The sequence below is a fragment of the Oncorhynchus mykiss genome, chromosome 2 (genome assembly GCF_013265735.2).
Source record: "Oncorhynchus mykiss isolate Arlee chromosome 2, USDA_OmykA_1.1, whole genome shotgun sequence".
Classification (NCBI taxonomy): Eukaryota; Metazoa; Chordata; class Actinopteri; order Salmoniformes; family Salmonidae; genus Oncorhynchus; species Oncorhynchus mykiss.
Genome location: NC_048566.1, coordinates 88,321,742 through 88,347,426, shown reverse-complemented (window position 1 = coordinate 88,347,426; position 25,685 = coordinate 88,321,742).

Below are 25,685 nucleotides of genomic sequence, written 5' to 3'. Positions count from 1 at the left end.
TTGATTGGGAATGGGGATACATTTTTATGATGGGAAATTATAATACACACTCTCTGAAATGAATGAAATACCCTAACCCTAAGCTATGTTCAATGTCAGCAGCAATTTCCAGTGAGAAATGTTCGGTCTGAAGCAATTTGGCTATGGGGTTCACAGCCCTATAATAATGATACAAGTTATATCACCTTAAAAAGGGTTTATTTACAACCTTTGAGATATAACATGTTGGGCAAAATGGTATAGGAGAGTCTGACATGTAACCCCTAACTTGAGTTCCGTCGTCGCCAATGAGAACCAAGAGGGGACTAGCTTCGTCCTTCATGACTGGGAAAGGCCTTGATTCAAGGCTGTAAAAAATCCTCCATCCATCTCGTTAGATCAGAACAGGATGAATCAACACTGATTCATATTACTGGTTTGCATCCTAAAAAAATGATAGTTGTGTTTTGCTGCGTAACACACATGATTTGTCTACCCATATGATGTGGATCATTGTCAGATTATTAGATATAGAAGTTTCAGTAACAACAGAATACCATGGTTGTCATAACAATTTAAACAGGTAGTTTGTAAATGGGTAGAATGTGTTTGTTATCAGTCCACATTGGTAAATGAACTGATGTAAATTAGACAGACACACAGTATTTTCTTCTGAATAACTGGTCAGGGCATAGCACTTTCCATTCAGCTTTAGGCAACTTTGATGTAAGGCTTGATCGCACCTGTAGTGACTACTTCTATCAGTCATGCCCATTGCTGCTTATCCATTGTTCAGTAGATATATCAATGTAGAAACACACAGCACAGTGTGGAAAAACCACTAGATCACATAACTAGACTGGATGTGATCCCACCGCTGCCACCAATGTAGCGGAAGAAAGTGAAAGCTGCAACAGGGACTCTAACCAGGGTTCACACATTGCAAAGTGAACTCTAACGGCTGTTGTCATGAAAGCCTAGTAGGCCTCCGGGCAGAGGCAGTAGGTCTACAATGCTGGCATATGCCTTGTGCCTAAATACTGCAAATAACATGATTGACAGGACTGTAATAATCATCATGAAACGCCCTTGGAAGTGCCATAAGTGTAAGCCAACACAATTCATTATTTTACATTAACCTGTTTAACTGCATTGATATGGCTTAATTGATCATAGCCCAGACTCGTTATAGTTGCAAATACCATGCAGTTGCACCTAGGGAATTTAAACCAAACAGACTTCTGTTTCTCCAAACTTGACAAATTAATATCCCAAAGTATTAAGTGAAAACAAGCCTAGAAAACAGCATTGGCATTAATAACAATAAAAAACACAAGGCTACTATCATACGTATTTCAGTAACAACCTGGTTGATAACAATATTGTTTTTTTATATATAAATAAATGTGGGACATGCAAAAAAGGCCCAAAATGCATTGCTCCAATGACTTTCAAAATATTGTTCTGAAGTTTGCCCTCCAAAAATGTATTTTCCTAGGAATGAAGCTGCACAAAAACGTGTGTATTTTCACACAAATTAAGCCACACAAAACATGCTGAAATACTTTCTGTACACATTTCCTCAAATTGAGATTGTGTTGTTTACAGATGTGGATCGCTAAATAAATGTGTAAAGTGATTCAAACTGATTCAGTTAGTTGTGGAAGACACTTATAGACAAAACAATAAGTAGCATATTGTTTTTAAATGTGTGCATGCTTTTCTCCTCTGACAAAATAAAAGTGTGTGGCAGATTTCAAAACACTTCTGCAAAGGACTCAGGTAAAAGGATACAGATGACTATCCTCAATGAAAGGTGGCTATCGAGGAGGGGAGGACACTCTTCCGTTCGCCTACTAATGAACTGACATCTCCCTGACTACTCAACCACTTATCGGTTTCAAGGGTCACAGAGGAGAGAGGGTGGAGGACGGACTTTTGCTCAAATGAGAAAAGGCAAGGGACACCATTACCCACAATGCCACCAGCAGCAGTCACAGCTTTTTAACTGCTGTTGGTTGTTCTGCTTAAAATCACAAGTTTACAGAGACGGGCAGCAATAAAGGCTACTGGGATGGTAAGGTAGCCTACTGTGTGTTTTGCTTTGGTGGTACACATATGGAAATCTGTTGCATTAGTGCCATCTGCTGGTCGTTTGAAGCACCGGCTGACATGCATTGTAACATAAGAGATGCATTCCATCCAAAGGCCACACCCACTTTTGTATAGTATGGAGGTGTATCCATTTAGAATGACAGAGGCCTCTAGTGGCCAAAAGGCCGTATTAGCATGGGCAGCGCTATTGAGGGCTTCCACCATTTTAATGTAGTTTACTTTATTAATTCGACCATTTTAAAAAACAAGCACACATAAAACTTAAAAGCCATACATGCACATGAATAGACAAGATGGCTAGACAAGATCGAACACAGTATGGCAGTGAAATAATAAAACAAAAACATAAAATAACATCTATCTCATCATTCCAGTTACATCATAGGGGTTATTCATATGGGCACAGAGGACATCAAACATATTTTTACTTTATTTTTACAGCTGTCCAGAGAGGATGTTGTTTTTATGGGCAGAGGCAACTCATTCCAATCTGAGGCTCCAGTATACAAGAAAGTACCTTTCCCAGCATTACTCCTGAACCTGTATAAGCACACATCAGCAACACCTGATCTGGTGCTGTGATTGTGTGCATCCCTAACACGAGGAAAGTAATCACTTAGATATCTGGGCGCAGGACCATAAATACTCCTGTAAACCAAACCTAGTCTAATCTGGGACACCCTAGCCTCAACAGGCAGCCAGTTTAGTTCCGGAAAGCAGCTCCTGCCTATGTGAGTACGTGGACTCACCTTCAATACTACCCTGATCAGCTTATTCTGGGCTATCTGGAGCTTCCCTTCATACATTTAGATAAGCCCCCAAACCAGGAAGTACTAGTATAGTCAAAATGGCATTGAATGAGGGCAGTAGCTAGCACTTTCAGTCCTTATCAAGCAGCTTGGACTATCTAGCCAAAAACTTAGTCCTGGCATTAACCTTCCCTAGCACCTTATTGGCCACACCTCCCATGCTTCCATCAAGGATACATCCCAAGTAGCTAACAGAGGTTTTAGTAGTCAGCACCTCACCCCCTAACTCCACTCTGATTTCAGACGACCTCCACAATTTAGGTCTGGATCCAAAAATAATTGCTTCAGTTTTCCTAAGTTTTTCTAAGTGAAGAGATAGCTTATTATCTCCAAGCCATTTGCTAATGTTAGTAAGCTCTGTGCTAAGTATGCTCTCTAACATAGTTTTACTTTTGTGAGACACCAGAAGTGTAGAGTCATCCAAAATAAAGAAAAATACGGCAAGAACAAGCATCTTTTATATCAGTAGTATACAATAAAAACAGTAGAGGCCCAAGCACGCTCCCCTGTGGAACGCCACATCTCATTGGTTTTGCCTGAGACAGTGAAGCATTAACCTCTACTACTTGCTCCCTTCCTGATAAATAGGACTTTACCCAGCCTAGACGGATACTGCTTAACCACAGTGCCTCCAGTTCGGAAATTAGAAGACAGTGGTTAACTGTTTCAAAGGTCTTCTGTAGGTCAAGCAGTACCATTCCACACAGATTTCCCTCATCAATCTCTTTCCTAATGAAGACAGTCAAGTAAAGTAGACATGAATCAGTGGAGTATGTTTTTCTAAACCCCGACTGAAAATCATACATTAGACCCTGTTTGTTAACATATTCATACATTTGCTCATGTACAACTGGATGGGACTTCAACCTTCATTGGCTGATCATTCCTGGTGACCCTGTTGGAGTCATGTCCAACCTGGTCATCAGGAGGGATCAGCCAATCGTGAAGAAGAAAATATAGTACTTCAAAATGGAGATAGCCTTAATGTCTCTGCCCATGTTGTCAGATGCTATATTTGCACAGATACAAAGAGGAGTCCACTATCTATCTCTATGGGTGTATGAAATAGTGTTCCCCCTTTAGATAAAGTGCCTCTAGGGGCGCTGTTGAGGCACTATCCAATCATACAGCAATCAACAGTTCACTTCAGGTGCGATTTGAAATCAGCTCAAGCTTACAGAAGAATATATGGATCATATACAGTCAATTCATTCAGTCAAATCTGAACAGAAGACAAATCATACATTATTCCTCTTTGTTTCCGAATAGTGTTCCGAATATTATTGTTCATATTCAATTGTAACACATTTCTTATATTTTAGTCATTTAGACGCTCTTATCCAGAGCTATTTACAGGAGCAATTAGGGTTAGGTGCCTTACTCAAAGGCACATCAACAGATTTTTCACCTAGTCGTCTCGGGAATTCAAACCAGCGACCTTTCAGTTACTGGCCCAACGCTCTTAACCGCTAGGCTACCTACCGATGCTAGGATACCTATCATCATCATAAATATAATCATAACAAACAGACTTCAAGATTTCTTAGCCAAGGTCAATGATTCACAGACACACAGCAGACTTTGAATGCATCCTATATGACTGGCTCACACCACTGCTTCCCTCTAGTGGTAAATGTATAACATCACACACTGTGTCCCATCCTGGGGATTTGCTTGACCATAGGGACAGAACCACAGTATATGATAGCTATCTTGATCAGGCAGAGCACAGTTGTTTTATATCAGGTATTTTATTCTGCAGTCCAAGTAGAGACAGTCATCCACCTGGAATTTAAAAAAGACAGTACACAAATATGAATAATCTCGACAACCATTATCCCCTAGGACAGTTATTCCCTCTCCTCTTACTGTGGAAGTCAGGAGCTCCTTTGGTCCCGTCTGTTGTTGTACAATCATGGTCTCGAGGTCTCGTCATTCAAGCATAGCTGGCTTATAGCTGGCTCATCTCAATCTTTTCCTTACAATCTGGAAAGGGGAAATGCTTATATAAATATATCTGTTAGCAAATGTACCGCAGAATCCACAGTTCTTTCTGTAAATAAAAACATCAGAATAACCCCTGCTCTATGTTTTACATTGAGTGGGAGGGGGTCAGAGGTTAGAGGTGAACCTTTACGGCTGACGTAGGGCTCTCCTGATGACACACACAGTAGTATGTCCTCCCTGGAGATCAGAGGCCTGCCATCTACAGCGTACAGCCTGGAGGTGGACCGGGATAGGCCCAACCTCACGGTACAGAGGCCTGCCGTCTACAGCGTACAGCCTGGAGGTGGACCGGGACAGGCCCAACCTCACGGTACAGAGGCCTGCCATCTACAGCGTACAGCCTGGAAGCGGACCGGGATAGGCCCAACCTCACGGTACAGAGCCCTGCCGTCTGCAGCGTACAGCCTGGAAGCGGACCGGGACAGGCCCAACCTCACGGTACAGAGGCCTGCCGTCTACAGCGTACAGCCTGGAGGTGGACCGGGACAGGCCCAACCTCACGGTACAGAGGCCTGCCGTCTACAGCGTACAGCCTGGAGGTGGACCGGGACAGGCCCAACCTCACGGTACAGAGGCCTGCCGTCTACAGCGTACAGCCTGGAGGTGGACCGGGACAGGCCCAACCTCACGGTACAGAGGCCTGCCATCTACAGCGTACAGCCTGGAGGTGGACCGGGATAGGCCCAACCTCACGGTACAGAGGCCATGCCGTCTGCAGCGTACAGCCTGGAAGTGGACCGGGATAGGCCCAACCTCACGGTACAGAGGCCATGCCGTCTACAGCGTACAGCCTGGAAGCGGACCGGGATAGGCCCAACCTCACGGTACAGAGGCCATGCCGTCTGCAGCGTACAGCCTGGAGGTGGACCGGGACAGGCCCAACCTCACGGTACAGAGGCCTGCCGTCTACAGCGTACAGCCTGGAGGTGGACCGGGACAGGCCCAACCTCACGGTACAGAGGCCTGCCGTCTACAGCGTACAGCCTGGAGGTGGACCGGGATAGGCCCAACCTCACGGTACAGAGGCCTGCCGTCTACAGCGTACAGCCTGGAAGCGGACCGGGATAGGCCCAACCTCACGGTACAGAGGCCTGCCGTCTACAGCGTACAGCCTGGAAGCGGACCGGGATAGGCCCAACCTCACGGTACAGAGGCCTGCCGTCTACAGCGTACAGCCTGGAGGTGGACCGGGACAGGCCCAACCTCACGGTACAGAGTCCATGCCGTCTACAGCGTACAGCCTGGAGGTGGACCGGGACAGGCCCAACCTCACGGTACAGAGGCCTGCCATCTACAGCGTACAGCCTGGAAGCGGACCGGGATAGGCCCAACCTCACGGTACAGAGGCCTGCCGTCTACAGCGTACAGCCTGGAAGCGGACCGGGACAGGCCCAACCTCACGGTACAGAGGCCTGCCGTCTACAGCGTACATCCTGGAGGTGGACCGGGACAGGCCCAACCTCACGGTACAGAGGCCTGCCATCTACAGCGTACAGCCTGGAAGCGGACCGGGATAGGCCCAACCTCACGGTACAGAGGCCATGCCGTCTACAGCGTACAGCCTGGAGGTGGACCGGGACAGGCCCAACCTCACGGTACAGAGGCCTGCCGTCTGCAGGGTACAGCCTGGAGGTGGACCGGGACAGGCCCAACCTCACGGTACAGAGCCCTGCCATCTACAGCGTACAGCCTGGAGGTGGACCGGGACAGGCCCAACCTCACGGTACAGAGGCCATGCCGTCTACAGCGTACAGCCTGGAGGTGGACCGGGACAGGCCCAACCTCACGGTACAGAGGCCATGCCGTCTACAGCGTACATCCTGGAGGTGGACCGGGACAGGCCCAACCTCACGGTACAGAGGCCTGCCGTCTACAGCGTACAGCCTGGAGGTGGACCGGGACAGGCCCAACCTCACGGTACAGAGGCCTGCCGTCTGCAGGGTACAGCCTGGAGGTGGACCGGGACAGGCCCAACCTCACGGTACAGAGCCCTGCCATCTACAGCGTACAGCCTGGAGGTGGACCGGGACAGGCCCAACCTCACGGTACAGAGGCCATGCCGTCTACAGCGTACAGCCTGGAGGTGGACCGGGACAGGCCCAACCTCACGGTACAGAGGCCATGCCGTCTACAGCGTACATCCTGGAGGTGGACCGGGACAGGCCCAACCTCACGGTACAGAGGCCTGCCATCTACAGCGTACAGCCTGGAGGTGGACCGGGACAGGCCCAACCTTACGGTACAGAGGCCTGCCATCTACAGCGTACAGCCTGGAGGTGGACCGGGACAGGCCCAACCTCACGGTACAGAGGCCATGCCGTCTACAGCGTACAGCCTGGAGGTGGACCGGGACAGGCCCAACCTCACGGTACAGAGGCCATGCCGTCTACAGCGTACAGCCTGGAGGTGGACCGGGACAGGCCCAACCTCACGGTACAGAGGCCATGCCGTCTACAGCGTACATCCTGGAGGTGGACCGGGACAGGCCCAACCTCACGGTACAGAGGCCTGCCGTCTACAGCGTACATCCTGGAGGTGGACCGGGACAGGCCCAACCTCACGGTACAGAGGCCTGCCGTCTACAGCGTACAGCCTGGAGGTGGACCGGGACAGGCCCAACCTCACGGTACAGAGGCCTGCCGTCTGCAGCGTACAGCCTGGAAGCGGACCAGGACATTCCCAGCCTCACGTTACTGCAGCTGCAACATTCAGTAACACACAGTTACCACTTACTGAGGGTTCTATTAGGGTTCTGTTTGAAAACTAAATTCTGTGGTAGGAAATTCATCTTTGGCACAAAATATAGCATGTTACTAATGGTGCCCCATAGAGAATCCAGACTGGATCATGATATCAGGCTAATACCTTTTTTGTGAATTTGGAGGAAGTATCTCTTCCATGCTTTTCCTCCAGACGTGGATAGATATATACCTGTCTCCATTGGGGTACACCTTAACTCTTGACATCAGGCTGATGGTACAGTTCCTGGAAATTACCGGTGGCCTTTCTCTGGTAGGGTCTCCATCTCTGCTAGTAGAGTGGAGAGAAAAAACAAAAAGTGATTATCAATGTCACATGATAATAAGGTTACTATGTCACCTCTGAAGGATCAAAACCTTGCTCTTATTATGCTCCTCTATACCGTGCTTATGTCAGCAGAGTGCTCTCAGAGTCTCTACCAGGGATGCAGTACAACTACACGCTTAGAAAAAAGGTTCCCATAGCATAGGACAATTATTTTTAGTTCCAGGTAGAACCCTTTTTGGTTTCAGGGTGGGTGGACCCAAGAGTAAAGACGGTACATTCTACACCTAAGATCATACTCATGTATCCACAGATGATGCAGTCTCTATTGCACTCCACACGGCCATTTCCCACCTGGACGAAAGGAACACCTACTATGTGAGAATGCTATTAATTGACTACAGCTCAGCATTCAACACCATAGTGCACTCAAAGCTCATCAATAAACTAAGGACTCTGGGACTCAACACCTCCCTCTGCAACTGGATCCTGGACTTCCTGACGGGCGCCCCCAGGTGTTAACTGTAGGCAACAACACATCTGCCACGCTGATCCTCAACACAGGGGCCCCTCAGGGGTGTGTGCTCAGCCCTCTCCTGTACTCCTTGTTCACTCATGACTGCACGGCCAGGCACGACTCCAACATCATCATTCAATTTGCTGATGACACAGACCTGATCACCGACAACAACAAGACAACCTATAGGGAGGAGGTCAGAGACCTGGCCGTGTGGTGCCAGGACAACAACCTCTCCCTCAACGTGATCAAGACAAAGGAGATGATTGTGGACTACAGGAAAAAGAGGACCGAGCACGCCCCCATTCTCAACGACGGGGCTGCGGTGGAGCAGGTTGAGAGCTTCAAGTTCCTTGGTGTCCAGATCACCAATAAACTAACATGGTTCAAGCACACCAAGACAGTCATGAAGCGGGCACGGTAAAACCTATTCCCCCTCAGGAGACTGAAAAGATTTGACATGGGTCCTGAGATCCTCAAAAGGTTCTACAGCTGCACCATTGAGAGCATGTGGTTGCATCACTGCCTGGTATGGCAAATTCTTGGCCTCTGACCGCAAGGCACTACAGAGGGTAGTGCGTACGGCCCAGTACATCACTGGCGCCAAACTTCCTGCCATACAGGACCTCTATACCAGGCGGTGTCAGAGGAAGGCCCTAAAAATTGTCAAAGACTCCAGCCACCCTAGTCATAGATTGTTTTCTCTGCTACCACACGGCAAGCGGTACCGAAGCTAGGTCTAGGTCAAAGAGGCTTCTTTACAGCTTCTACCCCCAAGCCATAAGACTCTAACATCTAGTCAAATGGCTACCGAGACTAATCGCATTGCCCTCTCCACACCATTGCAACTCTGTTGTCATCCATGCATAGTCACTTTAATCAACTCTACCTACATGTATATACTACCTTAACTAACTGGTGCCAGTATGTATTGTTATTTTTTACTACTGTTCTTTAATTACTTGTTACTTTTCTCTCTTATTCTTATCCGTATTTTTTTAAACTGCAATGTCGGTGAGGGGCTCGTAAGTAAGCATTTCACTGTAAGGTCTACCTGTTATATTCGGCGCATGTGACTAATACAATTTGATTTGATGTGTAGGAAGAAGAACACTGACAATACTAACTGAGATGCAATGTCATTGAATGAGCAAATCTAGTTCATTCAATGCACTATTCAGAATAGTTTATTCCCCATAGTACATGTGGCGGCCACACAATAGCTTCGTGCGACCATCCTGAAGTCGCGAGATTACATTCTGTGACGCTAAATGGATACAGAACGGTTAGGTCAGGTTAGCCACACAATACAATATTTTCAAATGTTACAGAATTGAAACATGTTTACTAAAATGCCATCAAAAATGCATTATTGTCCTGTATTCCATGAAGCCCCAGTAGCCATGGTGGATAGAGAGCAGAACAGATCTTTCAGGTACGTACCTCATCTTGTCTCTCTTTATCTCCAGATCAGTCAGTCAGTACCACAGGAGGTTGGTGGCAGCTTAATTGGGGAGGACGGGCTCATGGTAATGGCTGGAGCAGAATAAATGGAATGGTATCAAACTCATCAAACACATGGAACCCATGTGCCATTCCATTAGCTCCATTCCGGACGATATTATGAGCCGTCCTCCCCTCAGAAGCCTCCCCTGGACTCTCGCCTTCTGTAGCCACATCTCTCTTCTGCTAACTGATGCAACATAACGCACACACCATGTTTATGTATATAGGAATATGCAGTGATTTACAAACACCTAATTGCTGCTCGAGTCCATACAAGGGAAAATTATCTGCAAAGTCATCACCCAGGCAGCAAAACACACGTCTCATTAGCATCTGGCCGTTACAGGCCATGCATGAAATGTGTTATTAAATGAAACAGCATCTCATCTGGGTCGGGCCTCCCCAGGGCAATGCTGCTAGGATTCACCCACAGGCAAGAAAAGAACTGAACAAGAATAACCAGGATGGAACATGTGCTGTAGCAGCAAAAGGGACATTACTGTATGTGTATTTATGTACAATTTCCTAATATGAATTCCCCATTAGCACATGCATGCACCACTGTGTTTGTCTCACCATCTAAGGCAGGGGTGTCAAAGTCAAATGGACGGAGGGCCAAATAAAAAAATCAGCTACAAGACGAGGGCCGGACTGTTCGAATGTTCATTGAAAAATTTTTAAATGACGCATATAGTCTAGTGAACCTAATTGAACCTACTGAAAACCTAACAAATATATTACAATATGATCAGATAAATAAAGCAATATTTTCTTATGGCTCTGTCAGTAATCTCTATGTCAATGGTTTTTTTCAACAGACACAAAAGACAAATTTCCTTTATATAAATATCCCCATAACATGAACATTAAATGAAAGAAACCGGTATTCAAGGCACCATCAGTAGACTATATTTTCTATTTTAGCAAAAGTGGGCTAAATTTACTTCAAAGAAAAAACAATAATAGCAATTTTCTATCATCCACTCAACTGAAATATTTTTAAAATATAATTGGATTGAAATACAAAAAAATAAAGTGCAAAAATCTATTAATCAAAAACAACACTTTGTTTAAGGAGAAGTAACATGCAGTGAAAACAAATATTAAATTTTAACTTTTAAACTTGAACTGAGTAAAAACTCTAAATATGTGATTGCACAGTAATGTTCACTTGTTTGAGGTTGAGGGTGATACTTGGTGGTGTCCCATCTTTTCCACAAGTTCATCAATGTTCGGGGTAAGGCTCTGAGCTGAAGAAATCCTCAGAATTGAGTGGAGGTGTTCAGCAGTAAGTCGACTTCTGTGTGATGTTTTGTTCAGGTTCATCAAAGAAAACAGTTGTTCACACAGGTATGTGCTGCCAAACATAGACAACGTTTGAGCAGCCTGGATGCGCAGCTGGGGCATTGTGCCGGGGAGGAAACGGGCGAACTCCGCAGCACCCACTGCCGCATATTTTGCCCTCAGTGCATCATTGCATTGGAGGTCAATCAACTCCATTTGGAGGTTTGGTGGTGAGCTTTCCACGTCAACAGCAAATGGGTTACCGAGCAGTTCCAACCTGCTTTTTTGTGCTTCAAAGTCAGCAAATCGGCGTCGAAAGTCAGCGGCAAGCATACCTATTTTATCAGCCAACTGTGTGCTCGGGAACGCACTGGTAGAGAGCTTCTCTTTCATGGTCTGGCAGCTGGGAAAGTGGCTCAAATTTTCTTTCCGCATCTGCGTCTCCCACAGAGTCAGTTTGGTTTTAAATGCCTTCACTGTACTGTACATATCAGAGATGACACGATCCCGACCCTGCAGCTGCAAGTTTATTGCATTCAGATGACTCGTAATGTCACACAGAAAAGCCATTTCACACAGAAACATTTCGTCTCGGAGTTGTGTTGTGTCTTTCCCTTTGCTGTCCAAGAACAGACAAATCTCCTCACGAAGCTCGAAACATCTTTGAAGCACCTTTCCCTGGCTTAGCCATCGCACCTCTGTGTGATAAGGCAAATCACCATGCTCCGTTTCTAACTCCGTCAGAAATGCCTTGAACTGGCGGTGATTCAAACCTTTGGCTCTGATAAAGTTAACTGTGCGCGTGATGATGCTCATTACATGCTCCATTTTCAAGGCTTTACCGCACAACGCTTCCTGGTGTATGATACAATGATAAGCTGTCAGCTCACCTGTCGCGTTTTCCTCTTGCATCTTTTCCCGTATCTTCGCCACCAGTCCGCTCCTGTGTCCACACATCGCAGGTGCTCCGTCGGTTGTCAAACCCACAAGTTTTTCCCAAGGCAGCCCCATCTCATTTACACATCTTGACACCTCTTCATACAAATCATGCCCCGTAGTTGTGCCATGCATAGGACGTAAAGCCAAAAACTCCTCTGTCACGCTTAGGTTGGAGTCCACTCCGCGGATGAAAATTGACAACTGGGCAATGTCAGAAATGTCGGTGCTCTCATCCACAGCCAAGGAATATGCAATAAAATCTTTTCCCTTTTTCACAAGCTGCTCTTTTAGATTGATGGACAACTGGTCTACTCTCTCGGCAATGGTGTTTCTGCTCAGACTCACATTTAAAAAGAGTTGCCTTTTTTCTGGGCAAACTTCGTCACAAACTTTAATCATGCAGTTTTTGATGAAATCCCCCTCCGTAAATGGCCGGGCTGATTTAGCGATCTCTTCTGCCAAAATAAAACTGGCCTTGACAGCAGCCTGGCCTTGTGATTTGGCTTTTTTGAACAGAGCCTGTCGAGATTTGAGGCCTCGTTTTAATTCCTCTGCCTTTTGTAGCCTTTGTTCCATGTCCATATTCTTGTTTTTGTCCGCGTGTTTCGTTTCATAATGTCGTCTCAGATTATACTCTTTCAGTACCGCCACACTTTCTCCACACAGAAGACACACAGGTTTTCCAGCTACCTTCGTGAACATATACTCCGACTCCCACCTTGTTTGAAACCCCCGGTTCTCAGTATCCACCTTCCGTTTTGCCATTTTTGATGGGTATCTGAAAGTTAATTTTACTGTGATGCTGACGACTGCTGTGCCAATAAATATTGAAATGAAGCAGCCTACTGCTCGGTGCGTCACCTTTGCATTGTGGGAAATGTAGTATTGGTGCGTGTAAAAGATCTGCGGGCTGCCGGCTTGCTGCGGGCCGGTTCTAATAATAAATCAAGATCATCCCAGGGGCCGTAAAAAACCTTCTTGCGGGCCGGATGTGGCCCGCGGGCCTTGACTCTGACATATGTGATCTAAGGGGAGGTAGGGCTCTCCACAGGACAACCAGACATGGATGGGGACCTCAGTATCAGCGCCAGTAGACACTTATCTACAAAGCACTCACCTGGAACACACATCTCTGAACCTGGGGATAGAGGAGAGGTCAGTGGTCAAGGTCAAAGATGAGCAAATACTGCCCAAATGTCATCATTAAGGTAATCTGAGTGGTGTGTGTGTAATCAGATATATAATCAGACACCAGAGCTTATGAATGCAAGTCTCATTCAAAGGAAGTGGGGGAAGCTGTGAAGTCTGGACATGACCCTCCACTCCATCCCAGTCCCTGTGTGTGTGTGTGTGTGTGTGTGTGTGTGTGTGTGTGTGTGTGTGTGTGTGTGTGTGTGTGTGTGTGTGTGTGTGTGTGTGTGAGATCGGTAGCAGGATATTTAAGTCCAGGGGTATGTGTATCTGGGTATGGGTTCTGCAGACAGTCATTGAGGCCCAGGGGCAAGATCTGGGTGCCGTCTGTAGTGTAGAGGTGTTGAGCAGCCCTGGGGAGCTGAACTGGGTGCATTCTGACAGCAACTACAGACACACAGAAACTGATACTGTATACCTGTGTAACAACAAAGTAATACACATACTTGTACTGTTTATGCTGCTATAGTATACTGCTAAAGTATAGATGTAGTTACTGTAGCTACACATGATAATACAGTATTAGGAGAGGACAGTGTGTCTGTCTGTTTCAGTGGCCCTGTGGTGTCTCACCAGGGGCTTTGTTGCCACGGTGATCAGCTGGCCCTCTTCTAGGTCCCCCTGGCCATTGCTGTGATCCAGGATCTTAACACTCGGCTGCGTCCGGGCTGCGCTGCACACCTCTGGGGACTGCGTCTGCTCCTGCAGCACTGCAGCCTCCGTCCTCAGTGACTCTAGACGATGCAGAACGGCCTCTGCTGCAGACTCACTGAGCTCCATCTGCAGGAGGACACAGCTGGAGTCTTAATCCCTCACACACAGAAATGAAGACACACACATACCACACTCTCCTGGGGGTTCATGAGGAGAACATGTTCACTCCAATGCAGCCATCTGCACCACCTTAGATTTCATAATAAACTTCCCACCCACTTGATTTCAGGGAATGCTGTATGGGATACTGGATGTACCACTACCTTGTGGACCTTGAGGGGGTCCAGTTGGGTCCAGTTGGGCTGAGCTGGTGGTTGTAGAGCAGGAGAATTCTGGGGGAAACTTATGGAAAAAAACGCTCTCTCTCAGTCCAATGGAACAGCTGGGACACGCATCCATCCTGTCCCCACAGATCACCTGGCCTGGTGAAGGAGAAACCCTGTCCCCACAGAACACCTGGCCTGGTGAAGGAGAAACCCTGTCCCCACAGAACACCTGGCCTGGTGAAGGAGAGACCTTGGCCCCACAGATCACCTGGCCTGGTGAAGGAGAGACCATGGCCCCACAGAACACCTGGCTTGGTGAAGGAGAAACCCTGTCCCCACAGAACACCTGGCCTGGTGAAGGAGAGACCTTGGCCCCACAGATCACCTGGCCTGGTGAAGGAGAGACCTTGGCCCCACAGATCACCTGGCCTGGTGAAGGAGAGACCTTGGCCCCACAGAACACCTGGCCTGGTGAAGGAGAAACCCTGTCCCCACAGATCACCTGGCTTGGTGAAGGAGAAACCCTGCCTCCACAGATCACCTGGCCTGGTGAAGGAGAAACCCTGTCCCCACAGAACACCTGGCTTGGTGAAGGAGAAACCCTGTCCCCACAGATCACCTGGCTTGGTGAAGGAGAAACCCTGTCCCCACAGAACACCTGGCCTGGTGAAGGAGAAACCCTGTCCCCACAGAACACCTGGCCTGGTGAAGGAGAAACCCTGTCCCCACAGAACACCTGGCCTGGTGAAGGAGAAACCCTGTCCCCACAGATCACCTGGCTTGGTGAAGGAGAAACCCTGTCCCCACAGAACACCTGGCCTGGTGAAGGAGAAACCCTGTCCCCACAGAACACCTGGCCTGGTGAAGGAGAAACCCTGTCCCCACAGATCACCTGTCCTGGTGAAGGAGAAACCCTGTCCCCACAGAGTACAGCATCAGACACAGCGTTATTCAGAAAGAGACAGGGTGTAGAACACACTCAGAACCCTGAGCTCTGGTAACCAGCCCCACTTCTGGTTGGCTGCTTCATAACTGTTTGGCTTGTACATCTGAAGACCTTTGACCCTGTCATTGTGTCCGTTGCTGGATCTCATAGGCACAGTACAGTGTACTAGGAGGGTCACAAGGGGGTCATCTCCAACATCGGTGTGACATGGGAGGACAGAGAGACAGGGTTACGCTCTGACATCAGTACAAATTCTCATGGGGTCCATTCTCCTACTCTCTCCCTCATTCAGTGTCCAGCATTGGGTTAAATTGTAGGGGTTCCGCCACACTAACTGAAAGGGTGACCCTGCTTGTTGCCCAAAGGCCCCAGTAACTCCCACAGCCAGTCAGTGGTATCTGCAGCTCACTACCTGGTTCTTACTGAACTCAAACTGCTGTCTGTGAGCCTGTGTGATGCTCCTACCGCGCTGCTGCATCCTAGAGAGAAACAAGACAGAGAGAGACCGCAGAAATAAGTGAAACACAATGCAGAAAATACAGAACAGTAGACAACACAAACGCTGTATGTTTGTTTAAAGCCACCTAACCTGGTCTAATGATGACACATGATGTCAAGACTCAAATAACATTGAAAAAGGGCATTAATGGAATTAATTAATGGAAGGACATATTACATATATATGTTTGGTGTGCAGAATGAGACCTGATTGGCCTTCTTACTTGATACTGACAGACTCACATAATACTTTTTAGGTGATCATGAGCAGTGCTATCCAGAGGTGGGACCAAGTCATTGTTTTACAAGTCACAAGTAAGTCTCAAGTCTTAGCACTCAAGTCCCAAGTCAAGTCCCATGTCAAGACAGGCAAGTCCGAGTCAAGACTGTCAAGTATCAAGTCAAGTCTCAAGTCCTAAACTTTGAGTTTCGAGTCCAAAACAAGTCATAATGTGCTCTTCACCAAATGTAATACCATTTCATATTTTTAACAAGAGTAATAGTTAGGATATTGCATTCACGCAAATCATGAATGCTTTAAAAAATATCTATATATTTATTACTTTCCAAATAAACTTTATATTTCCATGGAAATACATGGGCAGCCATGAGAAAGACCCCCCCCCCCCCCCCCATAGTGATCGACTATTGAGGATGGCTATGGAGCGCAATCAGGCGATGTAGGCTTGTACATAACCACCCAACCTTAACACACACACACACACAGACACTCTCTCTGTGTGGTTACAGTAGGCTAACGTATGTCAATGGTTTTAAGAACAGCAGTAACATCAGACAGGATTTAGGCTACCAACTGCCTGGCCAGTTGTAGCTCAATCTTGGGTGCAATGATCACATTCCCGCACTGACTGACTGTGTGGAGGCTCATTGATTTGACGTTACGTTAGCCTACATTATACACTAGTAAAGTAATAAAATATATAGCTGTCATCTATATTAGCCACGACTTAATGTTATTTGTGCAGTTTCAAATGTTGAACAAAGGTGGAAATGATTGTGCCTCCATCTGTAATTTTCTTCCCACAAGTTTTGCAAGTTGCAATCCGTTTTTTGTTGATACAGCGTCGTCTTTCTATCCGAAAATAATAATTTTGGGTATCATCTTTCCAAGGGCTCCATCTGAATTCACCCGCCGACGTTCCTCTGCACTGCCACGCACAACTTTTTCTCAGCTGGCACAATTTGATTGGCTGCTGTCTGATTCAAACTGTAATCCGTTAAATGAAGAGTTGACACGCTGCACACTTTTTTTAATAGCATCATTTTTTATATTTGGGCTTGGGGGGAGGGTATCAAGTCAGTTCGAGTCAAAAGGCTCAAGTCCAAGTCAAGTCACGAGTCATTGGTGTTCAAGTCAAAGTTGAGTTACAAATCATCATATTTTTGACTCGAGGCCAAGTCATGTGTCTCGAGTCCACACCTCTGGTGCTATCCTCCTAGGGCGTTGACTCTTGCCTCTGCTCTACATAGAAAACACTACAGGGGGCCTCAGTGAGCAGAGAGCCCTCCTGTAACTTATCTCTAACCTCCAGTACCATGTCTGTGGAGACAGCCAGGAAACCCAAGATTCTACTGCACACATCACATATACACAGAAAAGGAGAGTAGAAATGTTTTTCATACTATTTCCTCAACGTGTACTGTAGGCCTAATGACATGTCACAGTTCAGCATACATTGTCATTGATGGACATATGTACGTTTTAGGAGTGCTGATTGGTCCCTTAGGATGGTGGAGGGTGTAGTAGTGGTGGATTTGGGACACATCCTTCTCCAGGTGGACTTTACCCCGGCTGAGATGAGGGTTAACTCACGACTTCCCGCAACACACCTCAATGACAGAGAGGAAAGAATACAGGAGTTCAAACCAATGCAGCTGTTTCTATCTCAATATTAAATCATTTCTGAGTAACAATTAAGTACCTTACTGTGCTAGTTTTCAATTAAAATGGTCAAAAATAAATTAAAATAGCATTATAGCAATTTCTCAAGCAAGAATTTTACTAGAACTGTCTGGGAGAGGTCTGAGTGGGGAGGGGAAAACTGAAAACTATTGTCAGAGAGGTTTGGAACTCTTTTTCTTCTTGGTCTATTAACTCATTTACCACCTGGTGATGTCACCAGGCAGGCCAAAACTCCATCCAACCAGAACATTCAGAAATTTCAGGCAGTCTTTTCCAACAGCTCTTATACTAAAATGGCATTATCATCACTTTCACACTATTATTCCAACCTCAGTTTGAACAAAATATATAAAAGACAGGAAATCAATTTTGGACTGCACTGTGTCTTTAAGAAAAAAAAATGGTTGACTTGTGTAAAATTTGAATTCATAAGTTAAAAGATGTAAAAGTTTATCCAAAAGTATAATTGCAATACCAGCTGGTCTGGAGTCAGGTCTTGGAGTAGAGTTATCTCCCTGCCGTCTGTGAGGTAGAGCCTGCAAGCAGCTTGGGAAAGATGCCGAGACTGTGCTCCTGAGGAGAAAACATTACATGAGAGATTTACTGTGCTGTTCCACCCTTCCCAATGAAGAGGGATATTTTTCTTCATGAATATATTTCAATTCAACTTGAGCTTTTACCTCTCAGGGAACTCCTGAAACTCAAGGCTGTGAATTTCTTTTTTCATTCTCCCTGCTGGCACCACTCTCAGCTTTGAGTCTCTATGCTGTGCTGCCGAGAGGCTTCCTACTGCACAGATGAATGGAGGGAAACATAATCATAATCAGTTCTATTCCCTGGCCTTGCACGGCTGCGAGGGGGATCGTAACGAGAAATTAACTTATGCAAATGATGCCCCAGATTCTAGGCCTGAGCTCGTAATGAAGGAGAGCGGCTGACGCAGACAGAAAGGTCAAAGGTCAGGCAGGCTGCATGTGCTCATCTGTAAACGGGAACCCAGGGCAGCTTTATTTACTTTGCTCCAAAGATGGGGAACTGATGGAGTTAATTAGGAGGTACAAATGATATTCCTGGATCAGAAACTCCAATTTCAGGCTTGACTTTACCTTGAGCAAATTAATGTTCATTGATGGGTTGTGTGGGGGGCAGAAGACTATGCATTCTTTACAAATTATTGGTGAATAGTAGAGTCCTCTTATTGCTGAAACAGGCCTAATGCACTAACACATCTGTGATCTGGAGCTAAATTAATACATAGACATAAATCATCTCAAGGTCTGTACACTATCTACTGAGAGCATCAGTAGGCCTCCACCAGAACCATATTATGCACCCTACTAAATGTGCATCTGTCTGTATCATTGTATATCACTATCTGGGGTTGGAAGATGCTTTAGGCTTTTGACTGAAGCTACTGTACTATACAATAATGGAAGCCTTACATGACAATATTGTGTTGCCTGCAGTGGATGTAAAATGACAGGTATTGATGTGGCTGTCAGAGAGCAGGGATGTAGAAGAGCTGATTGGATACTGTCCTCACCGAGTGTTCATTATGTTGGTGAGGTTAGGTGCTGCAACAGTTATGGCTTTTGCCTTTTCTTTACCCTGTCCATTTCTCAGTACCCACAGTCTCAGTGGTGCAGTGCTAAAACAGTGCCCTCTGCTGTTGGATTCAGTCAGTGGTGGAGCACAGGGGACCTGTGAGTTCAGGTCCTGCAGGGGCATTTAAACAGCAGCATGATAAATTAGCCTGGTTATCTCTTGTGTCCCAACACTGTCAGTGCAAATGAAATAGCAAATTATGCTACCAATGCAATTTAAGGTTGCTGCGAGAAAGCTAACTCTGTGCACCAGTCCCATTTCACAGTATACATGGTGATATAATTGCTTCATCACCTCACCAAATATTAATGTTTGGTTTAGTGGGTTACCTGTGTTTGACAGAAGACATGAGCAGTCGGTAATGGTGTTAGTTATGTTGCTCGTCTAAAGCAATACTTACACATGTTTGTGTGAGATCTGTCTTGTAGCATGTGGAGGGGCGTGGCCACCAAGCATTCAGGTGACCATGCTCTGCTCATTACTTAAGGGACACTCTGTTACTAATTGGGGGGAAAGAGTTTATATTATAGTCCAGCTCTTTAAAAGCATTCTATATATTTTTGTATCGTACTGGTTGTAGTATATAAACTGTTATTGTAGAGTTGTTTACTTTGCTAAGTGTTTATTGACTTAGTTTGACAAAGTGCTTTCTATTCATACAAGTGTGTCCTGTCACCTGGTCTTTGCCAGGGTATTTATGCTCAAGTGCAGAGCTTTATGGGAGTTGAGGATGGATACCTGGGTTTGCAGGGGTTAGTTAGGGTTGGTCTGAGCCCGAGGGGCTAGTCAGACTGATCTTCAGTCTTTTTTTTCATTTGACAATTTTTTTTTTTTATCCGTTTATTTTTTTACTTTGAGCCTGATCCAGCATCTTGTTGGTAGTGATTCGGAAATGAAGATTCCTGAAGCATTGAGCACTTCCAGCCAATTGTGTCAAAATAGGTTCATTATTACTCAAGGCTTTGATCAACATAGAGCACACTAGTGGCACCTGCTGGTCAAAATTATTTATAACAGCCAAATTATTGTAGATGACGTCGCACGCACTAGCCTTTTTGTCATCTACTGAAACCAATGACAAAACTAAGCTTCAGACATCATTGATCACATGCCTCTGGTTAAGCGATACACACATGGGCACACTGCTTCTAAATAAACTGCTTACGCCTTGATCACATCGACAGCGTAATTTTGCAAAATGGGATGCAGCATCACCTGGATATGTGTGCAACACAAATTCATCAGTCACCTTCTGCTACCATTTCTGTCAAGCCGTCTACGCATACAGTTTGACACATACGTTCGATAAATCCAACGTATGTACCACACAGAACACACTGCAACGCAACGCTGCAAGGCATACGCAGCGTTCCATTGGAAATGGACCAAAAATGCAATACCAAAATTCAATGACTGTCGGTGTGATCAAGGCGTTAGCAATTTTGACGGATGTCTCGGCGCTCCGGTATCAAACATACCATCACTACTTGTTGGATGATTTGTATTTTTTGTAAATACCTGTACCTGCTCCAAGAGCCTTCAAATAAAAACAATGCACTGGATCTTCTGCTTCCTGCCTCTTCTTGCTCACCAACACCAGCCAGACAGCTCCAACCAACCAGGGCAAGTAAGAGGCCTATCATTCACCCTTAGAATTGCACAAATGCTGAAAAACACAGGATATAATTATAGTCGTCCCCTACAGTGGGCCCAAGACATTCCAACACATGCGCAGCTGTCATATCACTTATGATTATTCCATTACACGATTTCATGATTAAACAACCTGCTTAACATTTGCTAGGCATCTCTATTCATTGAGTGTAAGATGTAAAAATGTCAGTCAGCGGTTGTGCTCAGTAGACTGATTAATTCCTAACAAGCCTGTTATGTTCCTGTCTGCTATGTCTCATCTGATCCTGCAGACAGACAGACAGACAGAGGAGATATGCCATGGTATAACCACAACCCAGATCTGCTCTGACAGCCAGTCAGCATGTAACTAATCATTCTAACAGCCTGGGTTCTTTGAGAGACCTTCCTGTATTGGATTTCTCAGCCAATACACCCAAATATTATCTAGTGTAGTGTACTGTGGTGTGGACCATTTACAACGGCTGTCTGGGTTGTTTTGATATAGGCCTCAGGGACGTAGCACTCACTAGACTGAATGTAATACATCTCTGGACCAGTACCAGAGGTACCAGAGGAACCAGGGCTCTCATTCCAGCCCATACACGAACAGGACTCTCATTCTGACCCATAGAGGAACAGGACTCTCATTCTGAACAATAGAAGAACAGGACTTTCATTCTGACGAATGGAGAAACAGGACTCTCATTCTGACCCATAGAGGAACAGGACTCTCATTCTGGCACATAGAGGAACAGGACTCTCATTCTGGCACATAGAGGAACAGGACTCTCATTCTGGCACATAGAGGAACAGGACTCTCATTCTGGCCCATAGAGGAACAGGACTCTTATTCTGGCACATAGAGGAACAGGACTCTCATTCTGACCCATAGAGGAACAAGACTCTCATTCTGGCACATAGAGGAACACGACTCTCATTCTGGCACATAGAGGAACAGGACTCTCATTCTGGCACATAGAGGAACAGGACTCTCATTCTGACCCATAGAGGAACAGAACTCTCATTCTGGCCCACAGAGGAACAGGACTCTCATTCTGGCCCATAGAGGAACAGGACTCTCATTCTGGCCCATAGAGGAACCAGGGGTCTCATTCTGGCCCATAGATGAACAGGGCTCTCATTCTGGCCCATAGATGAACAGGGCTCTCATTCTGGCCCATAGAGGAACCAGGGCTCTCATTCTGGCCCATAGAGGAACACGACTCTCATTCTGGCCCACAGAGGAACTAGGGCTCTCATTCTGGCGCATAGAGGAACATGACTCTCATTCTGGCCCACAGAGGAACTAGGGCTCTCATTCTGGCCCATAGAGGAACAGGACTCTCATTCTATCTCAAGACTCATTTGGTTGAGGTCTCCACTGGGCAGAAAGGGCCACATGTAGGTCAGCTTGTTCCACTCTCGGTTCTGTTCCCTGGACTGTTCTGAACTGTTCTGTTCCCTGAACTGGTCTGCTCTCCTCAGCCCCTCCTGCTTGAAGGCATATCTGATAGAGAGGAACAGACTTAGGGACATTCACAGAACCTTATCTAACACATTGTGTAAATCCTGGAGACCGTACATTTACCACATTCAAGACTAAATTAATCACAATTTTTTGACATTGGAATCTGAATTCATGATGCTCTATTCTTTTCCATGAATGAATCCCCAAATATAACATGCAATCATCCATTCTTCCCTCAATCTACTGTACTGCTGAGGCATGAACTATTTTGGCTGTGGGACACATTACCTATTGTGCTCTTGCAAGACATTATTCTGTCCCCAAGGCATTCACAACCCCGGCAACAATGCAAATGCATAATTTCAGATCAGTCCTTACAATGAAGATTGCATCTGAAAAACATTTTTAGAGTGGCAAAAACCCAAGTTTGGAGGCCACTGGTCATGTGACAGGTGCACAGATGGTATCTGGGCTGGACCCTGGGGGTGGAGTGGTGGGTGGTCAAAATGGACCCTGGGGCGCTGGGTACATGGGGCTGGGGTGCTGGGAGACAGGATAGATGGGACTGGATGGCTGGGGCTGGGCCAGCGGGCCTCCATAGAAGCCTTACGGAGAGGACCTTAAACCACAGAGCCATCACATGCTGCTCATTTCACTGTTATTGACAGGTAGGACAAAACACAAAACCCCCCGGCATTCACACACACACACACACACACACACACACACACACACACACACACACACACACACACACACACACACACACACACACACACACACACACACACACACACACACACAGACACACACACGGGGACTGGGATGGAGTGGAGGGTCACGTCCAGACTTGACAGCTTCCCCCACTTCCTTTGAATGAGACTTGCATTCATAAGCTCTGGTGTCTGATTATATACAGTTGCAAAATACTAAGTAGCCCTCAGAGAATGTGATGTGAGTTTGCTACGACTCAAAACAAAGCTGTGCTATTTCTCTCATTGTCCACTAGGTGGAGACCACACTCTATGGTATTAACGACACTTGCCGTCCCCCAACAAAAGTCCTCTCTACCTAGCTAAAATACATATGTCTATCACTTCCTCATCCTCCATGTGTCTCTCCTTTGCACTCTGTCTATTGGTTTATATGTAAACTTTGCTTCAGGGGGAAGTTTCCTCTTAGAACGACTACAGTATCACCAAGGCCATTAACCTGGAATGTTGATCTGGTTTGACACATTGTGGTATCTACATTAATACTTATACCCTTGTCAATGTATACATCCTGTCTATACTGTGTAGGGACGGACACTAGGCACCCAAACCGGCTCTGCTATCCTTTAAATTAGAACAACATTTGGAAATGGCTAACATCTGACAGTGCTAACTGCCATGAGGAAAGCGATGGGAAAGCTTTAGGAAAACTATGGGAAAGCTGTAGGAAAACTATGGGAAAGCTATAGGAAAACTATGGGAAAGCTATAGGAAAGCTATAGGAAAGCTTTAGGAAAGCTGTAGGAAAACTATGGGAAAGCTATAGGAAAGCTTTGGGAAAACTATGGGAAAGCTATAGGAAAGCTATAGGAAAGCTTTAGGAAAGCTTTAAGAAAGCTATAGGAAAGCTTTAGGAAAGCTTTAGGAAAGCTTTAGGAAGGCTATAGGAAAGCTTTAGGAAAGCTTTAGGAAAGCTTTAGGAAAACTATGGGAAAGCTATAGGAAAGCTTTAGGAAAGCTGTAGGAAAACTATGGGAAAGCTATAGGAAAGCTTTAGGAAAGCTGTAGGAAAACTATGGGAAAGCTATAGGAAAGCTTTAGGAAAGCTGTAGGAAAACTATGGGAAAGCTATAGGAAAGCTTTAGGAAAACTATGGGAAAGCTATAGGAAAGCTATAGGAAAGCTTTAGGAAAGCTTTAGAAAAGCTATAGGAAAGCTTTAGGAAAGCTATAGGAAAGTTTTAGGAAAGCTTTAGGAAAACTATGGGAAAGCTATAGGAAAGCTTTAGGAAAGCTGTAGGAAAACTATGGGAAAGCTATAGGAAAGCTTTAGGAAAGCTGTAGGAAAACTATGGGAAAGCTATAGGAAAGCTTTAGGAAAGCTGTAGGAAAACTATGGGAAAGCTATAGGAAAGCTTTAGGAAAGCTATAGGAAAACTATGGGAAAGCTATAGGAAAGCTATAGGAAAACTTTAGGAAAGCTGTAGGAAAACTATGGGAAAGCTATAGGAAAACTATGGGAAAGCTATAGGAAAGCTATAGGAAAGCTATAGGAAAGCTTTAGGAAAGCTATGGGAAAGCTATAGGAAAACTATGGGAAAGCTATAGGAAAGCTTTAGGAAAGCTATAGGAAAGCTTTAGGAAAGCTATAGGAAAACTATGGGAAAGCTATAGGAAAGCTTTAGGAAAGCTATAGGAAAAGTATGGGAAAGCTATAGGAAAACTATGGGAAAGCTATAGGAAAACTATGGGAAAGCTATAAGAAAGCTTTAGGAAAGCTATAGGAAAACTATGGGAAAGCTATAGGAAAGCTTTAGGAAAGCTATAGGAAAACTACGGGAAAGCTATAGGAAAACTATGGGAAAGCTGTAGGAAAACTATGGGAAAGCTATAGGAAAGCTATAGGAAAGCTATAGGAAAGCTTTAGGAAAGCTATAGGAAAACTATGGGAAAGCTATAGGAAAGCTTTAGGAAAGCTATAGGAAAACTATGGGAAAGCTATAGGAAAACTATGGGAAAGCTTTAGGAAAACTATGGGAAAGCTTTAGGAAAGCTTTAGGAAAGCTATAGGAAAACTATGGGAAAGCTATAGGAAAACTATGGGAAAGCTATAGGAAAGCTTTAGGAAAGCTATAGGAAAGCTATGGGAAAGCTATAGGAAAGCTATAGGAAAGCTATAGGAAAGCTATAGGAAAACTATGGGAAAGCTATAGGAAAACTATGGGAAAGCTATAGGAAAACTATGGGAAAGCTATGGGAAAGCTATAGGAAAACTATGGGAAAGCTGTAGGAAAGCTATGGGAAAGCTATAGGAAAGCTTTAGGAAAGCTGTAGGAAAACTATGGGAAAGCTATAGGAAAGCTTTAGGAAAGCTGTAGGAAAACTATGGGAAAGCTATAGGAAAACTATGGGAAAGCTATAGGAAAACTATAGGAAAGCTATAGGAAAACTATGGGAAAGCTATAGGAAAACTATAGGAAAGCTATAGGAAAACTATGGGAAAGCTATAGGAAAACTATGGGAAAGCGATAGGAAAGCTATGGGAA